This window comes from Uloborus diversus, chromosome 4 (assembly GCF_026930045.1).
Source record: "Uloborus diversus isolate 005 chromosome 4, Udiv.v.3.1, whole genome shotgun sequence".
In the NCBI taxonomy this organism is placed as follows: domain Eukaryota; kingdom Metazoa; phylum Arthropoda; class Arachnida; order Araneae; family Uloboridae; genus Uloborus; species Uloborus diversus.
In genome coordinates, this window is record NC_072734.1 from 177,565,187 (window position 1) to 177,581,697 (window position 16,511).

At 34.6% G+C, this 16,511-nt stretch overlaps 1 protein-coding gene across 1 annotated transcript in view; it reads right to left on the reverse strand.

The window, feature by feature from the left end:
- The window catches only part of LOC129221017 (acetylcholine receptor subunit alpha-like 1), a 132,187-nt gene that overhangs the window by 80,575 nt on the left and 35,101 nt on the right, over positions 1-16,511 (reverse strand). The gene's annotated exons all lie outside the window — the stretch shown is intronic.

Sequence of the window (16,511 nt, forward strand, 5' to 3'; positions counted from 1 at the left end):
TGAATTTTCGAATTTTTATGTTTTAGCTTATTAAATTTTAGTCATGGCGATTTTATGAAGCAGTTAATGGAGTAAAAATTGGTACATTCAGTTGTTGCTCAGTTTCTATTTTTAACCGTTAAAAAAATATTTTTGAGCCCAAGTCGGTTGCGTTAACGTGTCCCGGATACAGGGCACGGTTACGCAAATTTATTTTGACACCTAATGTGGTTTTGTTAGTGTTTTGAACATAATGTCTTACTATCGTTAAAATAAAGCAAATGTATTACAGACTGAATAGTGTATAAAGTAAAAGCAGAATGGGCATGAAGACAGCAGTACATGATTGTAACCTATAAGATACAAATTTGTAACTCTATTAAAAAATAAAGGGTGATTGTAAAAACTAAATAGCCTGAAAATACTAAAAAGTTTTGAGACAGTTCGAAGCAAAAAAAAGCGTCAGGGCACATTTAGAAGTAAGACACCGTAAGAACGTGCGTAAGGTGCTCCGACGACAACGTCTATACTTGGCCCGTCGCCGAGTTTGGATTTATTTTTAACGTGGAAAAAAAAATAATAATAACATTTTAGCTCATACGAGTAGAGTTCTCAAAAAAAGGATAAAATTTTGCAAATTTTTATTTATTTGTTCTTTTTTAACTAAGTGATATTTATTCACAATAAGCTTCAAAATGTTCAACACAAAACTTACTCAATTTGATAAAAACAGATTATTATTTCTGTGTGCTAAACCGAAGCTCGACTGATGCTCAAAAACTTGTGAGAATATGCGCTAGAGAGCAGCATCAATCTGTTATGACTGTTGGTTCTCCAGTTATAATTCGTTTTGAAAAAAGGGCACTGCGTAAACGTACCCCGGTCCACCCTTCTCATATTTAAGGAATATAACGAATCTCTATATTTTAAACACTTAACCCAAAATCAGCAGATGTTTCCTAAAAAAGAGTGCAATAGACTATCCATAAATGCAGTAGAAAGTTCTTATATTACTTTTAAAATAATGTTGACATATATAAACTAATGATGCTCCATTAGTGTCATCAATAGATAAAGGAGAGAAACTAACCACGTGACATACCATGTGCTTAAGAAATAATAGAATAATAACACTGCGTTTATTTTTTTCGAAATATACGCCTAAAGGCTAGTCTCATAGTTGATTCGACAATGATTTTGGAGCTATTGTGCATTTAATTCTCTCATATATCTGAATTTATTTTCAAAAATGTTTATGGGACTGTGCCCTGAGCTAAGCCTATCTCTAATGCGTTTACCTTATGGAATGTATTTTTTGCGCCGCCGAAAACGCATTTAGGAGATGAAGCTTTTAAAGAAAATGGTTACATCCGAGATAAATCTTTAATGTTTTGATATTTTCTTTCGGACAGATGTTGGTTGTAAATCGACATTTATTGCTTTCTTTATTTACCTCGCTACAGATAGGACTTGAATTAATCGAGAAAAGATTGGACATAAGTAAACAAATAAATGAGGCCTTGCCTCCAAGCCCCGGGCGGCCATTGCTCTAAAATGGAAATAATAGAAGAGTAAAAGAAAAAAAGGAGATATTAAGAGGAATGCGATGGACTTGGATTAAAGTGATTGTTTGGAAAACGTTGGAGAAAAAGAAATGGCGTTGGTTTGTAAGTGTCTGAAAGTGAGAATTTGACTTTGGTTTAATTGTCCCCGCTTATCTTCTATTTTTATAATCTAATTATGGGTACTGGATTATAAAGTTTTGAATAATTGTGCAAAATGCATGCTAATATTGAGGCAAAAATGCTGAAAAAAGAGCTCCTGATTCATTAATATCGCTTCAGCAAACTAACTAGTGCCTTGGTTACCTGCAAGACTGAACCAGAAGCCTTGAGCTGCCTCGAAATAGATATATGAGAGCATTTTTGCAATTATTTGCTCCTCATTGATGTTGTAAACTTTTTACAAGACATATCAGAACAAAAATTCTTAGAAATATCCTTCATTAAAGCGTTAAAAGTTAAACTCCATTTTTTTCGTTGTAGAGTGTGATGAAAAGTTATTAAGCTTAACCAATTTTAAGGCAATGTGCATTCTAGTATAGAACGTCTACTTTTGGCCTACCGGTGTTTGGCGTTATTTCTCTTGTCGATTATGTGATACTGTACGAGTATCATATGTGTCATTTCAAACATTTTTTTTTCAGTAACTAGGTTGCTCTGCCCCCTGCTCGCTGACGCTCTTTAACCCTTGAAGATTGCTTCGCAATCTTATTTGATTCGCAAAGATTTAAATCGTCAATTAGAAAGGAACAGATTAAAAACGCATTATGAGCTAGCTCCCTTTGGATCAAAAAGCACCCCTTCCACGGGTTTCAAAATAACTTGTAGCAAATTGCAGAGCCGTAAGCGCTAAGGGGCTCCTGAACATAGCATAACTGCAGTTTTGTACGCTTGAAAAGTCGCTTTCATATTCGTGGTCTCAAGTAATATATTTTGCTCTTGAGCTCGATGTTTAAATTGAGTTGAGCCTAAGATTTTCCGTTAAAATCGAAACCCTTGAAGTTTGTGAATAAGAAAGAAGAAACATGCAAATCGAAAAGACGTAACTATGGCAGCGCCAAATAAAACATGGAATAATTTTAATAGAAAAGAAATTATTCGAACTTTATATTTTTAACGGCTTGTAACTTTTTTCCCTTTGGAGATAAAAGCTCAGTTTTATGACAATTGGTCGAGTTAGATCTGAAGTAAAAAACGCCGCTATTTCCAGTGGTGTCAAAAAGAAATTTGTGGGACAATTCCTTCGCTTTTTACTGATAGATTTAATGAAGAAAGTAGTGTCTTAGTTTTAGCTAAGCCTAAAAAAGTACGAGCTAAAAACCCAAATAACTCTCGCCGTATTTAAGTTGGAGCATTGAAACAAACTGCGTAGTATGCGGAAAATTCTACCCTTTCTAACGATATATAATATCAATATGTGCAAGTAATTTTTCACACCTTTAATAGGAAATTTACGCGAAATTTGAGCTTAAATTAATTACGGAAAAACTAATTCGAATTTTAAAGAATAAAACCCCAGGTGTACACCCCCGGGGCTTGAAGTAATTTAGTACAAAATTTCATGGCTGTAGGTGCTATGGGGTCTCCTAGACGCACGTCCGCCTCAGACTTCCTTCCAGAATTTCTTTGAAACCTTACTTTTATTTACTATAAAGAGATAACTTCAGCACAAGTGTGTAAAACATCCCAACATTTCCTTGATGATGACCTACTAAAACAACATTGTAGATTTAGGTTAACACAATCACAGCCTTCATTTTTTAAAAAAGTTATAACATAGTAACTGTTTATTTCAGCGAAATTTCGGAATATTTACTTCCTTATTGCAGTATTTAAATGTTCTATCGTTTAAGCAGTAAGTAATCGCCTTTAATCTAGGGCTAAGGATGAATTCTATTGTTTTTCCTTGACTGGATAGAAAATCATAAAGGTTCATTAAACTAGCGTAATAAAGCTCATATCTGTAATTAAGAATTACATACACAATGTAATTTTTTTAAACTTTATTCGATAAAATCGGTGGCAGCAACTGCTTTGGAATAATTTAACTGATATAACTGGTGTAAAGCTTGCTTGCGGAAGGTTACACCATGATGGTAATGTAACTATAGCGTAATGTCTCCCTAATTTCTGTTTAAGGTTGCACCAGAATCTTATTTATGCTTACAGATAAATTGCTTGAAAGGTTACATGTTAAGGAAAATTAAGCTTTCATCCGACTTTCTTGAACGGGTACTCATTTTTCACTGTAAGCGGACTTATAGTTCAAGTTAACTATTTGATGGTTCAAATTATCCAGATATAATAATTGATCAAGTAATAATATCATTCTTTACGTTTTAAACTGAAAATACAAGAATGAATTAGTTGGTTACAATGCTTCAAGTTTCGATATAACATTATTTTTAAAAAAAATTATGCTAGAAACTCCTTGCTCATTCTACATGGTGTCCGAAAAATCCTTGACACATTTTAAAAATTTATAGAAAAGCAACATATTGTTGTATGAATATGAGGTTTGTGCCATAATACTTCACAGTTTCAAGACTTTTTTTATAGCATCGTAAAAAAAAGGGAAAAAAAAGAAAAAGAAAAAAGTAATTATAAGTAACTAGCTGTACCCGACGCGTGTTGCTACGCCAACAAAAAAATACATCACTCTACTGATTTTCATGACAATCGGTTGAACGGGGCAGAAGTTGCTACTCTGCAGTGCCACCTGGTGGCGAGTGGCTTCAATGAGCATATTATGCACCTTCTCCGTGGAAAAATACATATATATAGCAATTTTCATAATAATCGATCCAGGTATCAAGTGAAGCCGTGACTATACTCAAATTTTGTACTCACGCAGTTTGCAAGATCAATCAATCGATAAAAATATCAAAAAGAAAAAGTTTTAAATCCCCCCGTTGCATGAAAAGCCATAAAACAATAAAGAAAGAATTTATTTATTCAAACTCAAGAAAAATGGCAACAGCTAACTTCTTATCAATGAGATCTTTCACGCGAATTAATTTCTGCAGCCGATAATTTTATTCGTATTTATCCAATGGATTGTGACTTAAATTATAATAAAAAAGGAACTATCGATCGGATTTCCGAACTGGTCTATAAACATTCCCAGTACCAAAAATAACAAACGGTGAAAGTTTCAGCCAAATCTGCCGTGTAGTTTTTGAGTTCATGGATGACATACAGACAAACATTCATTTTTATATATATAGATTAACATTAACGACTGTATCGTCACAGTAGGAAAAAGGAACGTCATGTGAGATATTAATCATGTTATTAAACATAATGCAATACCCTTCATTTCCAGAGTTCAATGTGTGCCCCGTATCTTGATCGAACCACATCTAAACGGTTCTCATGTTCATCTTATGTCAGAAACGGTGCACACAATGAGTTGTGGTAACGAAAGCCATTGCTTTACGAATAAAATGGTTATTTATCTCGCATTAAATTTCTTTTTCTTGCTGTGGTGATACAGCCGTCAATATAAATGCAATTATTGAACCTTTGGAGCATTTAGACGCAAACCGCATATTCGTACTACAATTTGTAACTTTTAAAGAATTTTTTAAATGTGTCAAGGACTTTTCGGACACCCTGTATTTCTTACAGGTTTTGCTTTCAATCATTTGTTTATTCAATATTTATCAAGTTCATGCTTTTTCAGAATCAATATATACCAATTATTTATTTTTTTAAATATACAAACGACATTTTAATTGCACTAAGAGAGAAAATAACATGTGGTATCCGAGCCCACAGCGTAAGTCTTACAGACAGGTCGCAAAGCAAGAATTTTTACCGCTCGGCCACAAAGGCTGGTTTTCGTTTCGCTAATAAGAGTTTTTTTCCGGCTTTGCACCGATGCTGATCTTTATGCTTGCGCTTTGAATTCTACTGACCGCAGGTGGCACTTTAGACAAATCATACTGCAGGGCTCCTCTAACAATTTGAGTTTTTAACACAATGATACTTTACATCCCAGAATTCGTGTAACGTTACACCCATTAATACTGGTAACCTTACACATTTTTTTTTCAGTGCATTTATTATCTTTTTCATTGATTGCAATAGAATTGTATCTCACTGTTGTTACTAAATCTTTTTTATGATGTTGGTTTTCTAAAATATGAGGTCGCTGTGAATTTGGCGTTTACAAAGAATAGTGTAATTGAAGTATTCCATCGTGAATAAAATGTAAAACTAAAATGCAAAAAAGTATACATTTGTTTCGGAGTTTCAAAGAGGTCACTTCTTCAGTTTTTTTCCATCTGGGCAAGAAAATAAGTTATGTGAAGGTAAGATAACCCTTGTGCGAATTAATGGAATCAAACGAGAATTTTAAATTTTCGTATTTTTTAGGATGTTCAATCTTTGTTTATAACAGCTGTCTAGCATATTAGTTGGTTAGGCGCTATAACCTCACGTTTTTTTGTCATAAATATTGTGTTTTGTGTAAGTGTTATAAATTTCTGCATATTTTTGCTGTTTTTTCTCAATCCGGTCACTTTTTATCTTTTTGTTAGCCATGGATATTTCTCCAAGGAAGAGGCAGGCCATTGTGACATTGAGTGAAAATCTGATTGCACAACAAAAGAAAAATGATTTGTACTTTGCTAAAAACATGGTTTTGGGATCGAGAATTCAAAGAAAAGTACAAAACTCGAGTTGACTCTATGCCCTGATGAGTGAAAAAGGTGCTGGAAAAGGGAGGGGGCACACTAAGTGGTGATTTTGATTTTATAATTAAATGATATAAATAGAGGTGATTTTGTAAAAAAAAAAAGAGACTTGATTGCATTAATTCGCATAAGGTTGTAAGTAGTGATGTGCCGGATCGTTAAAAATGTAGATCCGCGGATCCGGATCATTAGTGTCAAAATCCGCGGATACGGATACGGATACGGATCTCAATTTTTTTTTACCCAATTCAACTATTAAAGTGTAAAATTTGTTACGGAAGGTATTCCCGTCAGAATTCTTCAAAAAATTTCAACTGCGGCAAAAGTATAATCAAGACTATGATTTACTCTTTAAAGAAATCTCCGTTAAAATTGATGGAGAGGTGGATGTAATATGTCAGCGCTGCATTAATGCTTAAATAGAATGTGAAAAATTATTTCTAGCTTACTCGGTAGATGTAGGATACAGGAGCAAAAGTGTAAAGCTGCTACTGGACAGGCTAGAAATAATTTTACCCATTTTATTTCAGCATAAATGCTGAGCTGACCCATTCCACTGAACTTCTCCAACTGACAAAATACAGAGCCGTTAACACCTTTACAAACAGTAAATAGAGAATTTAGTTTCACTCTTTTTAAAGGATGCCGAGAAAAACAAAAATGTAGAATAACAGAAACCCCAAATCAATAACTAAAACTAATATTAAATTAAAAATTTAAAAAAAAAAAACATGTCCCAGAGAGCCGACCTCATATTAAGATGAATTTCCGGGGTCAGAACACAAATTTGTTAACAAATATGAACTGACAGCAGGTAAAAATTATAAATCATTGAGCTTTTTCTCCTTATCTTCCGACTATGAAATCACTACCAATCACGCGTATAAAGGCTTAGAATTGCATTTAAAATTTACTTAACAAGATTATATCTCCTACTGTATATAAGTTGGAAGTTTCAAATAAATATCAAACGCAGAAAACTTCGCTCTTTCAATTAGAGCCAACATTTTAACGTACGGGTAAATTTTTGCTACCATAATTATGAAAAACGTTAAATCGGTTTTTAATTAATATCTCCGGTAATTAAAGTTCTTCAAAAAAAAACGAGGCCAAGCTAAGAACACTTTCGATCAAGTCACCTTTTGAACGAAAAATGAACGATCAAAATCGGTTTATCTGTTTAGGAGCTACGATGCCACAAAAAGACACACTGATACACACACTTTTAAAACTTATTTCCCCTTCCTTTTTTGCAACGGGGAGGGGGGAGGGTGGAAAAATTGGCTTCTGAAATGATACCTCATAATTTAAATAGGGAATAAAACCTAATTTATACGGAATTTAAAAGTCTTTTATTCATACATTAAAAAAATTTTAGAATAGAAAAGATCCGTTTAAGATCCGTCAAAAAAGTAACGGATACGGATACATATCCTTTTTTTTCTCTCGGATAATAGGGAATATCCGGACCATCACTAGTTGTAAGTAGAACTATGCACATGCAGTTGTAAAAAGGCAAATATTTATCGTTCAAAGAATAGTAGTCTACAATCTAGTATTCAGGATTTCATCACTATTGCATTCATGATTCTCCATGACAGTTCTCGCAAATCTATTGATTGTAAGTTTCACGCGGATTGCGTCACAACAGAGTTATTCCAGTCATTACGCTGCCCATCTCAGAAAATATCAGTCTTTAGAGATAGCATAAACGAGTTGTACTCGAGAAAAAAAATTGCCTCGTCTATCTTAACTTTCGGTCATTGTTATTCGTTTTGAAATCTCGACGAAAGTAAATAAGAGAAAATCACGTTTCAGAGATCCTTTTATTGGAAGACTTTCTTTTTACTGACTACTTCAGCCGGACTTGAAATAGGAAGGTTGCTATGGATTTGATTGGGAGCTTTGAACCAACAACGGGGAATGTATTTCTTCTCCATGTAATGGATTCAACGAACCGAAGTAGGCAGTATGCCATCGGAATTCAATGCTTTTTTTTTTCTTTTTTTTTTCTTTTTTTTTTTTTTTTAAAGTTTATATCATAGGGGAAATGTATAGCGCGATTCCTCAGTGATATTGTTTTCAGAAAAAGCTGAGAAATTTGTTTTGACATTGCTTTCAACTTTTGTGTGTGTGTGTGTGTGTAAAATCCCGCACAACATTTTTTTTTTTTTGTGTTATATGAGAAAGAACATAATATGTATTAATATATATTAATAAAATGTTCCAAATTTATTCTTTTTGGTTTTAGAAAATGAAGTGTGAAACTTAGAAGAGCAAAATTGAAGAAAAGAGAAAATGGAAGTAAGTAGTTTTCTAAGTAAACATTTATATTTTTATATCTCAGCTGACATTTATCTTTTTATGCAAAGGCTTCTAAATTCTGATCTGCAACCTTCTTTTAAGCAGAGCACACCCCTTTAAGAGGGAAGGGGGGGTACGTCAAAAAATTCGCTTTTTTGACATTTTTTTTTTTTTTGGAAATTTAGAAAATGGTTTGATTAAATTTATAAAAACCTTTTGTGCATTATGTGTGGTTAAAGAATATTCTATAAATTTTTTACCAAAATATATCCACAGACAAGTGGTAAAAGAGCTCTTCCCAGATTACCTTTGGAGAAAGATGATTTGCCGTGTTTACTGTATCTCAGCTGACATTTATAAGAAAAAAATTATGCTTGAATTTAGTCAAAGTATTAATTAATCGTCACCCCCTTACGTTCTCAGTTCTTTTTTTGTTTGACTTTAAAACATTTTGCGGCCATTTGAAGTTAAAAGTGCTATTTTTCACGAAAAATTCCGCAATTTTATTAGTAAAAAACGCATTAAAAACAAAAACAAAAGACTCAAACTCAACGTAAGGGGGGAGGTTTTTCATATGCAGAATGTTTGTACAAAATTTGATATGGATCGGTCAATTGGTTTTAAAATGGGAGTGAACACCGACTTTGAAAAAGTGGTTTTGAGAAAAATGCGTTTAAAGTTTTAGAACTAAAAAGCATCAATTCCATCTCCACGCAGTACAGCCCCTGTAGCAGCTTCGATCTCCTCAGCCTCTTTTTTCGTTGTATATTTGTCTTATATTCAACTAACTCCAAGAAAGCAGCACTGACATTTTGGGCGTCGGCAGCTGCCAGAACTGCTGCATTCTTCGGCAGTTGTCGGAGCTGCAGTTTAAAGGAAAAGGGAATGACTACTTGATAACTTTGAGACTTTTGCTCGAAACGATTTGAAATTTTAGAAATATGTTTAATTACAAGACAAAACAAAAAAAAAAAAAATCACTTTTTTGAAATTGCAAACCTTTTCCTCCCCCCTCCCCCAAAGTATTTCTGTGTCATCCCTTAAGAAACGTATAATATTTCAGCCTAAAATAAAAAAAATAAAAAATAGACAATACAGTGCAACAAAATCTTTCTTAAGCAAACGCACGTACTACTGAGATAAAAACAGCAGATGAGCGGATAGAAAATTTCAATGCGTTTTAAAAGTTAGTGTAGGAGAACGAGAAGAAAAGTTAAGCTCAGACGTTCTTAGCGCTATGTGTCGTAAAACTATGAAACGAAATTACTCCTTAGGGCATCTCTCAGATACGCGCGTTCTCTGGAAGATTAAAATGCAAATAGAACTATAGAGCATCTTCATATAATAACAATAAAACTCGCACCACGGTATGATAATTTCATAATATTTTTCAGTAATGCTTGACATGCAGGGAAAGGCTTTATTTTGACGAGGCCGAACTTGATTCGGTAACTTAACCGTCTTACTGGTAAGACTGTCATTTTAGGAAAATGAAGAAGGTGGTCAACAATGAGCGCTATCTACTGGAGTTTAGGGGTCATCCAATGGAGTTAAGGATACAATGTCAACGATCAAAATATCACCAAACAGACAATGGCTTCGTTCAAATGTAGAAGCAATTTTCCCCCGTTATACCTTGACGGGCGACTTTCTAGTAATAAAGTGGCTAGTTACAGAAACATCGGTTCTACTCCTTCAAACAGTTTCAGAATTTCTTCTTTTACGATTCGAAAAAAATGAAGTGTTCAAGGTGATGTTTTCCCAGCTGTGTGTTCAAACGTTGGCCATTGATTCGAAACATAAATTGAATTCAGCTGGAGAATAATTTACTTTCTAAAACCTGACAGCAAGTTCCTCTTTCACTGTAAATTAATTTTTTTGAAATCTGCCACTCAGGAGCCCGATTTTGAAGCGTTGCTCTTATTAAGTTAAAACTCAATTAAAGAGCAATTCTTCTTAAGGTAAGCAATAAAATGAATTTTCGGTAAATTATTTTTCGATACTTTTACTTAATACAGTAAGTAATAACAACATTTCAAGAGTTTGTTGTTTAAGGGTTTTTGGCTCTTGGGGAATTATTCTTGGAAAGGGGTATCATGATGAAGAATGGGGTCGTTTCCAAAATTTTAAAAGTATTTTCTTTCTGAAAGAGCCTGCTTAAAAACATAGGATTTCACCATTTTTAAAATAATTTGACAAAGTCTAATATTTTTTAACTATTATTTTAATCGATGCGCAAATTCAATTTCACTTTTTAACCTTCTGCACATGACATCACAAGTGATGAAATGCCATTCACTGATGCATTAGCGCAGAGCATGATAGTTAATTTTCTTCTTTACTCACATGTACTGGAAACGATATGGTTGATAGCAAGCGTAGAGTGCAGTATTTAATTCGCTTCTTAATTATCATAATCTGAAAACGCGGTAGACAACAAGCGTAAGTATTCAGCACGCCAGTAGATTAGCGTTCCAAAGTTCATCACTTGTGACGTTATAAAAACCACACCTTATTTGAAAAATCGGACATTTAAAAAAAAAATAATTAAAAATAAAACGTTTTGAAAATAAAAGTTTTCCCTCGTTTTTTATTATTATTATTATTTTTTGCTTATTCTATCAACTTCAGTGACCAAAAGTAGTACTTTTGACTGATGGAAACAAACCCATTGAATCTTTATGTACAACTGAGGTCAAAAATATAAAGGAAACGAAAAAATGACGACTGCAATACGCATTAAAATATTTTAGTGGTTAGACACTGGTTCCTTAAGCCCAAAGGTGCAGTTTCGAACCTTACTCCAGTCGGTGGATCTTCAAGATGCAGAAAATCGACAGCGTTCATGATTATGCGGCACATAAAAGATTCCTCAAACACTCGTTTGGCTTCGTTTGTTAGGTTATGTCGTTTGTCACGGCAAGATTTAATTTATAGCGCGGTTTCGCATCGCAAGAGCCCAGGTGTCTCCATCTAGTGGGTAAACTGAGCGATGAAACTCTAGTGGTAATGATGTCCCCCGATTGTGGTGCTACATGAAAGAATGGATGCTATATCGGGGGGTAGCACTAAGTTTGCAAAAGGTTGTGTCTCTAGTGCAGCTCCATTAGAAAGAAAGCAGAGAAGAGATATTGTATGTAACATGTATTAGTGTCAGTCAATAAAAAACGGGACAGAAAGCCTAAACTGTGATATTGGGGAAAATGGAGAGGGACTTAAAACATATTTTCTGATGTGGCAAACACAATTTTCACACATTTCACCCGCTAGAGGGCATTTCGTGTGTAAAAAGGATGAGAAGAACGGTATGACCGAGCAGCTGACGCGTCCAGTCATTCCATTTTGGAAAGCGATACATAATGGAGGCATAGAAAGAAGAGCAAACGGGGTGTTGTGCGTTTTTTGATAGCAGAAGATGTACTGTCCACCTCTGAGAAATTGAGCTATGGCCTTGAGAAAGTCCATTTCTTTCAAGGGAGAGCAATCAGTAAGAGGAATTGTTAGGTGCAGAGTTGAGCTACCATTTTAGTCCTTTTATTGGCGAGAAAATCCTGTAACGCTTGCTACTCCTTACCTGAATTATATTGTTCGTCAAATGAGTTTGGAAACGCGTCCACTGCAAAACACTGCAAACCTGCACCTGCGCGAAACACTGCAAACTAAATAAGCAAGTTTTTAAACCGTTTTTCCTCACCCCTTCTTTAGCATGCATAAAAATTTAACCAATAAACACCCTTTTTGACATCTGACGAAAAATAAAAGTAGCTCTAAGAAATAGAAAAATATATTTTTCAGACATAATTATTGTTGATATGAGTATTTCTGCAACGATATATAACTTTGTTTGCATTTTTAAATTTTTTTGCTCAAGTGCTCTACTAAATGTAAAACTTTTTTCCGTTCAATGACAAAACATAAAGCGAAGTGTTGTTTTTATATGACTTACAGTTGCATTTAAAAAGTTGCAAAAATTTTAATAAATTTCATTTCGCTGTACTTTCTATTCATGTGCCACTTTGTTACATGGAGTAGCAAATATTTTATATAGATTTATGAAAAGAAGTATTTTTCTCAAAGCTACGTTTGGAAAAAGAGCAGAGCGAAAAATTCCTTCATCCTGTTCTTATTTCCAAAGAAAAACTTCAGAAAAGGGTTTATTCAAATAAAATCCCCTCTTGAGAAAAACTGATTTCAGTGCTTTTTTGAAAATATTTTAGACTCTTATGTTTGTAGACATCGCTGACTGTAACTGAAATTTTCTAAGTTACATAGAAGGAAAATTTCGCACACGAAACAGACTTAAAAGGAGTATTTTTTGAAAACGAAGCGAGACAGTCTAGTCAGTATGTAAGGAAAAAGTATCACTGCAGCTCTTTTTATGCAATGTCTTAAAATCATGGTATTAATTTCGTTGCAATAACTTTTAATATATTTGAAAAGTTTTTACTTTAACGGAAATAGTCTTGAAAAAATTGCTCTTTCACTTAACTACGAGGGTAGTTCCGAAAGTAAGGTTCTCATAAATTTTACAAATATACAGCACTGTCTATTCTCATTGAAATTTGCATCGACGGAAAGAAAAAACGCTTCTGAATTTTTATACATAATCCCCATTTTTTTCTGTGCATTATTGTCGACGGTGCCTTAACTTCTGTATCGAGTGTTCTAGCGATTCCACCGCCAACTCGTTGAGGAAGCGTTTCACCCCTTTTTTGACTTCATCGTCGCTCCAGAAACTTTGGCCATCAAAGTGTTCCTAACTTCTGTATCGAGTGTTCTAGCGATTCCACCGCCAACTCGTTGAGGAAGCGTTTCACCCCTTTTTTGACTTCATCGTCGCTCCAGAAACTTTGGCCATCAAAGTGCTCCTAACTTCTGTATCGAGTGTTCTAGCGATTCCACCGCCAACTCGTTGAGGAAGCGTTTCACCCCTTTTTTGACTTCATCGTCGCTCCAGAAACTTTGGCCATCAAAGTGCTCCTTAAACTTTGGAACTCCGAACTGCAATCAAGTACGGAATGATTTATGGGCACCCATACGCAAAATTTTTGGGGACTGACTCAGATATTTTCCCCATAGAAACCTTTCGGGACATATTAGAGTAATTAAAATTGGACATTTTTAACAACTTAACGGCTGAGGAGAAATTTTTTTTCCAAAGAAAAAAGTATCAAAAGCAAGGAAGTTCTAATTTCTAAGGAGCGGGCTTGAGCCCCCACTTGCCCCCTATATGGGCGCCCTTGGAGTGATTTGTAAACTATCATGTCCCGCTCTGGCGGTGGAATTCTGTGACACTCGATACAGAAGTGAAGGCACCGTCGACAATAATACACAGAAAAAGATGGCGAATATGTATAAAAATAGAGAAACGTTTTTTCTTTCCAACGATGTAAATTTTAATGAGAATAGACAGTGCTGTATGTTTGTAAAATTCGTGGGAACTTTACTTTTGGATCAACCCTCGTATTAACATTTTCAAAAAACTATATTTATCATCATGCTAAAAAATCAAACTGAAACTAAGGTATATGAGCACGAGGGAGAATATCTGCAAGTAATTGGGAGCCATTTGATAGTAATGAAGTAATGATACGCTAATAGGCAAAAAAATAACCAGCCCTTCTTTACTGTCACCTGCCAAATGTTAGAGCTCTCAGCAATGTTCGAAGTTTTTTGAAATGATACTGCGTTTAAATGTTCTTCACTGATAAATCGACCTATAAAGACAGTATTTGCATAACTTAAAAAATAACCATATCATCTCAACTCGATGCGATGAATTGAATGTCCGAATAATAATTCGGTATGATGTCTTTCTGAAACATGCTATTGAAAGCTTGAGTCATTCAAAACTCAAAGTGAAATTTACTACTTGCAGTGGTTCGTATATATAATTTAGCAAATAGGTTACCAAATATTTGAGAAGAGTAAAAAGAGTAGGACAATGAAAAATACTATATTCGATATCTTCTTTTTCACAATTTGCATATCTACTAAATTCCACAAAGAGCTTCATATATTCTGTCTTTATTTAACATTTTGTTACGAGCAGGCACAACGCCCAGTTTTGTTGGTATTAATGAGTTTTCTTGTAAAATGCGCCATTCGCGTTGCAAGTCATGGGTAAGAGTTTTTTTTTTTTTTTAAATTATTTATAGCCTTTTGGGAAGATCTTTGAATATGAAAAATATTTTTCACTCATTCATTAATTTTTTGGAAGCCATAAATGAGGAAACCTGAATTTTCCTCACCCAGTAGAACAGACATTTTGAAAATGTTCCTCAATCCACAGCGCTCTATCACGTTTCTTATCACCAAAGAGGATCATACTGCTGTCTTAATTAAAGGCGACCTATCTTTGTGGAACTTTCAGCAACCTCATGGAAAAAATCAGAGTTGACTATAATCTTATTTGGAACATATCTCTCGAAATAACTATTAAAAAATTGATGCCTTGCAAGTTTTTGTTTGTTTGTTTCTAGTTGGGTTGCGTATCACATTGAATACTCTCCCCAGGAGCTGGCATGCGTTTTTTTAATGTGGCATCTATATCTATGGATAGCCATTACCAATTTTGAGAACTATGGGGCCCAATTTCTCACTGGATAGAGCCACCCAGCTTCTGACAATTTGAAACTATACTAAGACTTTAATTTTGTGAAAATCCGAATGAATACTCAAGAAGTAGCCTTTATTTACGTTACATAAGCCTGCGACATGAACGCGGACAATTTCTTGCATCTTAAAAAGATGCCAGCTGGAGCATCACCACACTAGAGACTCTAATGTGGTAGTGGTTGGAGCTGAATTTAATCTTACGTTTCTGGGCGTAAAAGGCCAGCGCCTAATCATTACGCCATTCTAGCTGCAATAACATACAAGTATAAACACATGCCTGTATGTTGGCGATGCGTCAGTTCAGTTTTGCGCTGTGCATTTGTTTTGCTAACTTTATCGTTCTTTGTTATTTGAGTTAAGTTGTACTTTTTAATGTGAGGCAACAATGTTGTGGTGTATCGACCTTATCGAACTCCACTGTCGTAATCGTAGTGACGTCAGAGCCACTGACGTCACTGGGGAAAACATTCTCTCAGAGCAGATCGCAACGGACTCGGGAGATGCGTGCATTGGCGACACACTCTGTCTTGTATTGTAGTATTATGTATATAATTAATGTAGTAATCTGTACTAATAATAAAGTTGAAAGTCTGTCTGTCAGGATCTCTCTCTGTCTGCCAGGATCTCCGTGACGCGAATAGCGCTTAGACCGTTCGGCCAATTTTCATAAAATTTGGCACAAAGTTAGTTTGTAGCGTGGGGGACGTGCACCTCAAAGCGATTTTTCGAAAATTCGACGTAGTTCTTTTTCTATTCCAATTTTAAGAACATTTTCCCAAGCAAAATTATCATAAGATGGACGAGTAACTTACGAAATTATCATAACGTGGAAGCGTAACATGGGCACAAGCCAATTGGCGAGAAAATTCGCCGTGCATTCTTTGTAAATATACAGGCGAACCAAAAGACCTTTTAATTTCCTATTACGGGCAAAGCCGTGCGAGTACCACTAGTTAGAATAATAAAGTATAGTATTATAATGTCTGAATGATTAATTACCATTTACATGACCAGCGAGTATGGGTTCCATAAAGGGAACCAAAACTAATGTAGTGCCTCCATTTTCTCTTTGGAAATTATGTTAAGTTTTCTTTAAAATGAGTCTTTTCTTTATTGTATTGAATTAAATATAACTTGCACAATTTTTTAATATTTATTTTAAAACTAGAAAATCGCCCATCAAGATATGACGGGTAAGAATTGCTTCCTAGTTTTGAACGAAGCCATTGCCTGTTTCGTGATATTTTGATAGTTGAAGATTTAATCCTAGCGCCAGTCAATTAACCTTAAACTCCAGTTAGAAAGCGTTCATTAGACACCCCTTTTTGTTTCTTCATTCTCCTAAAAT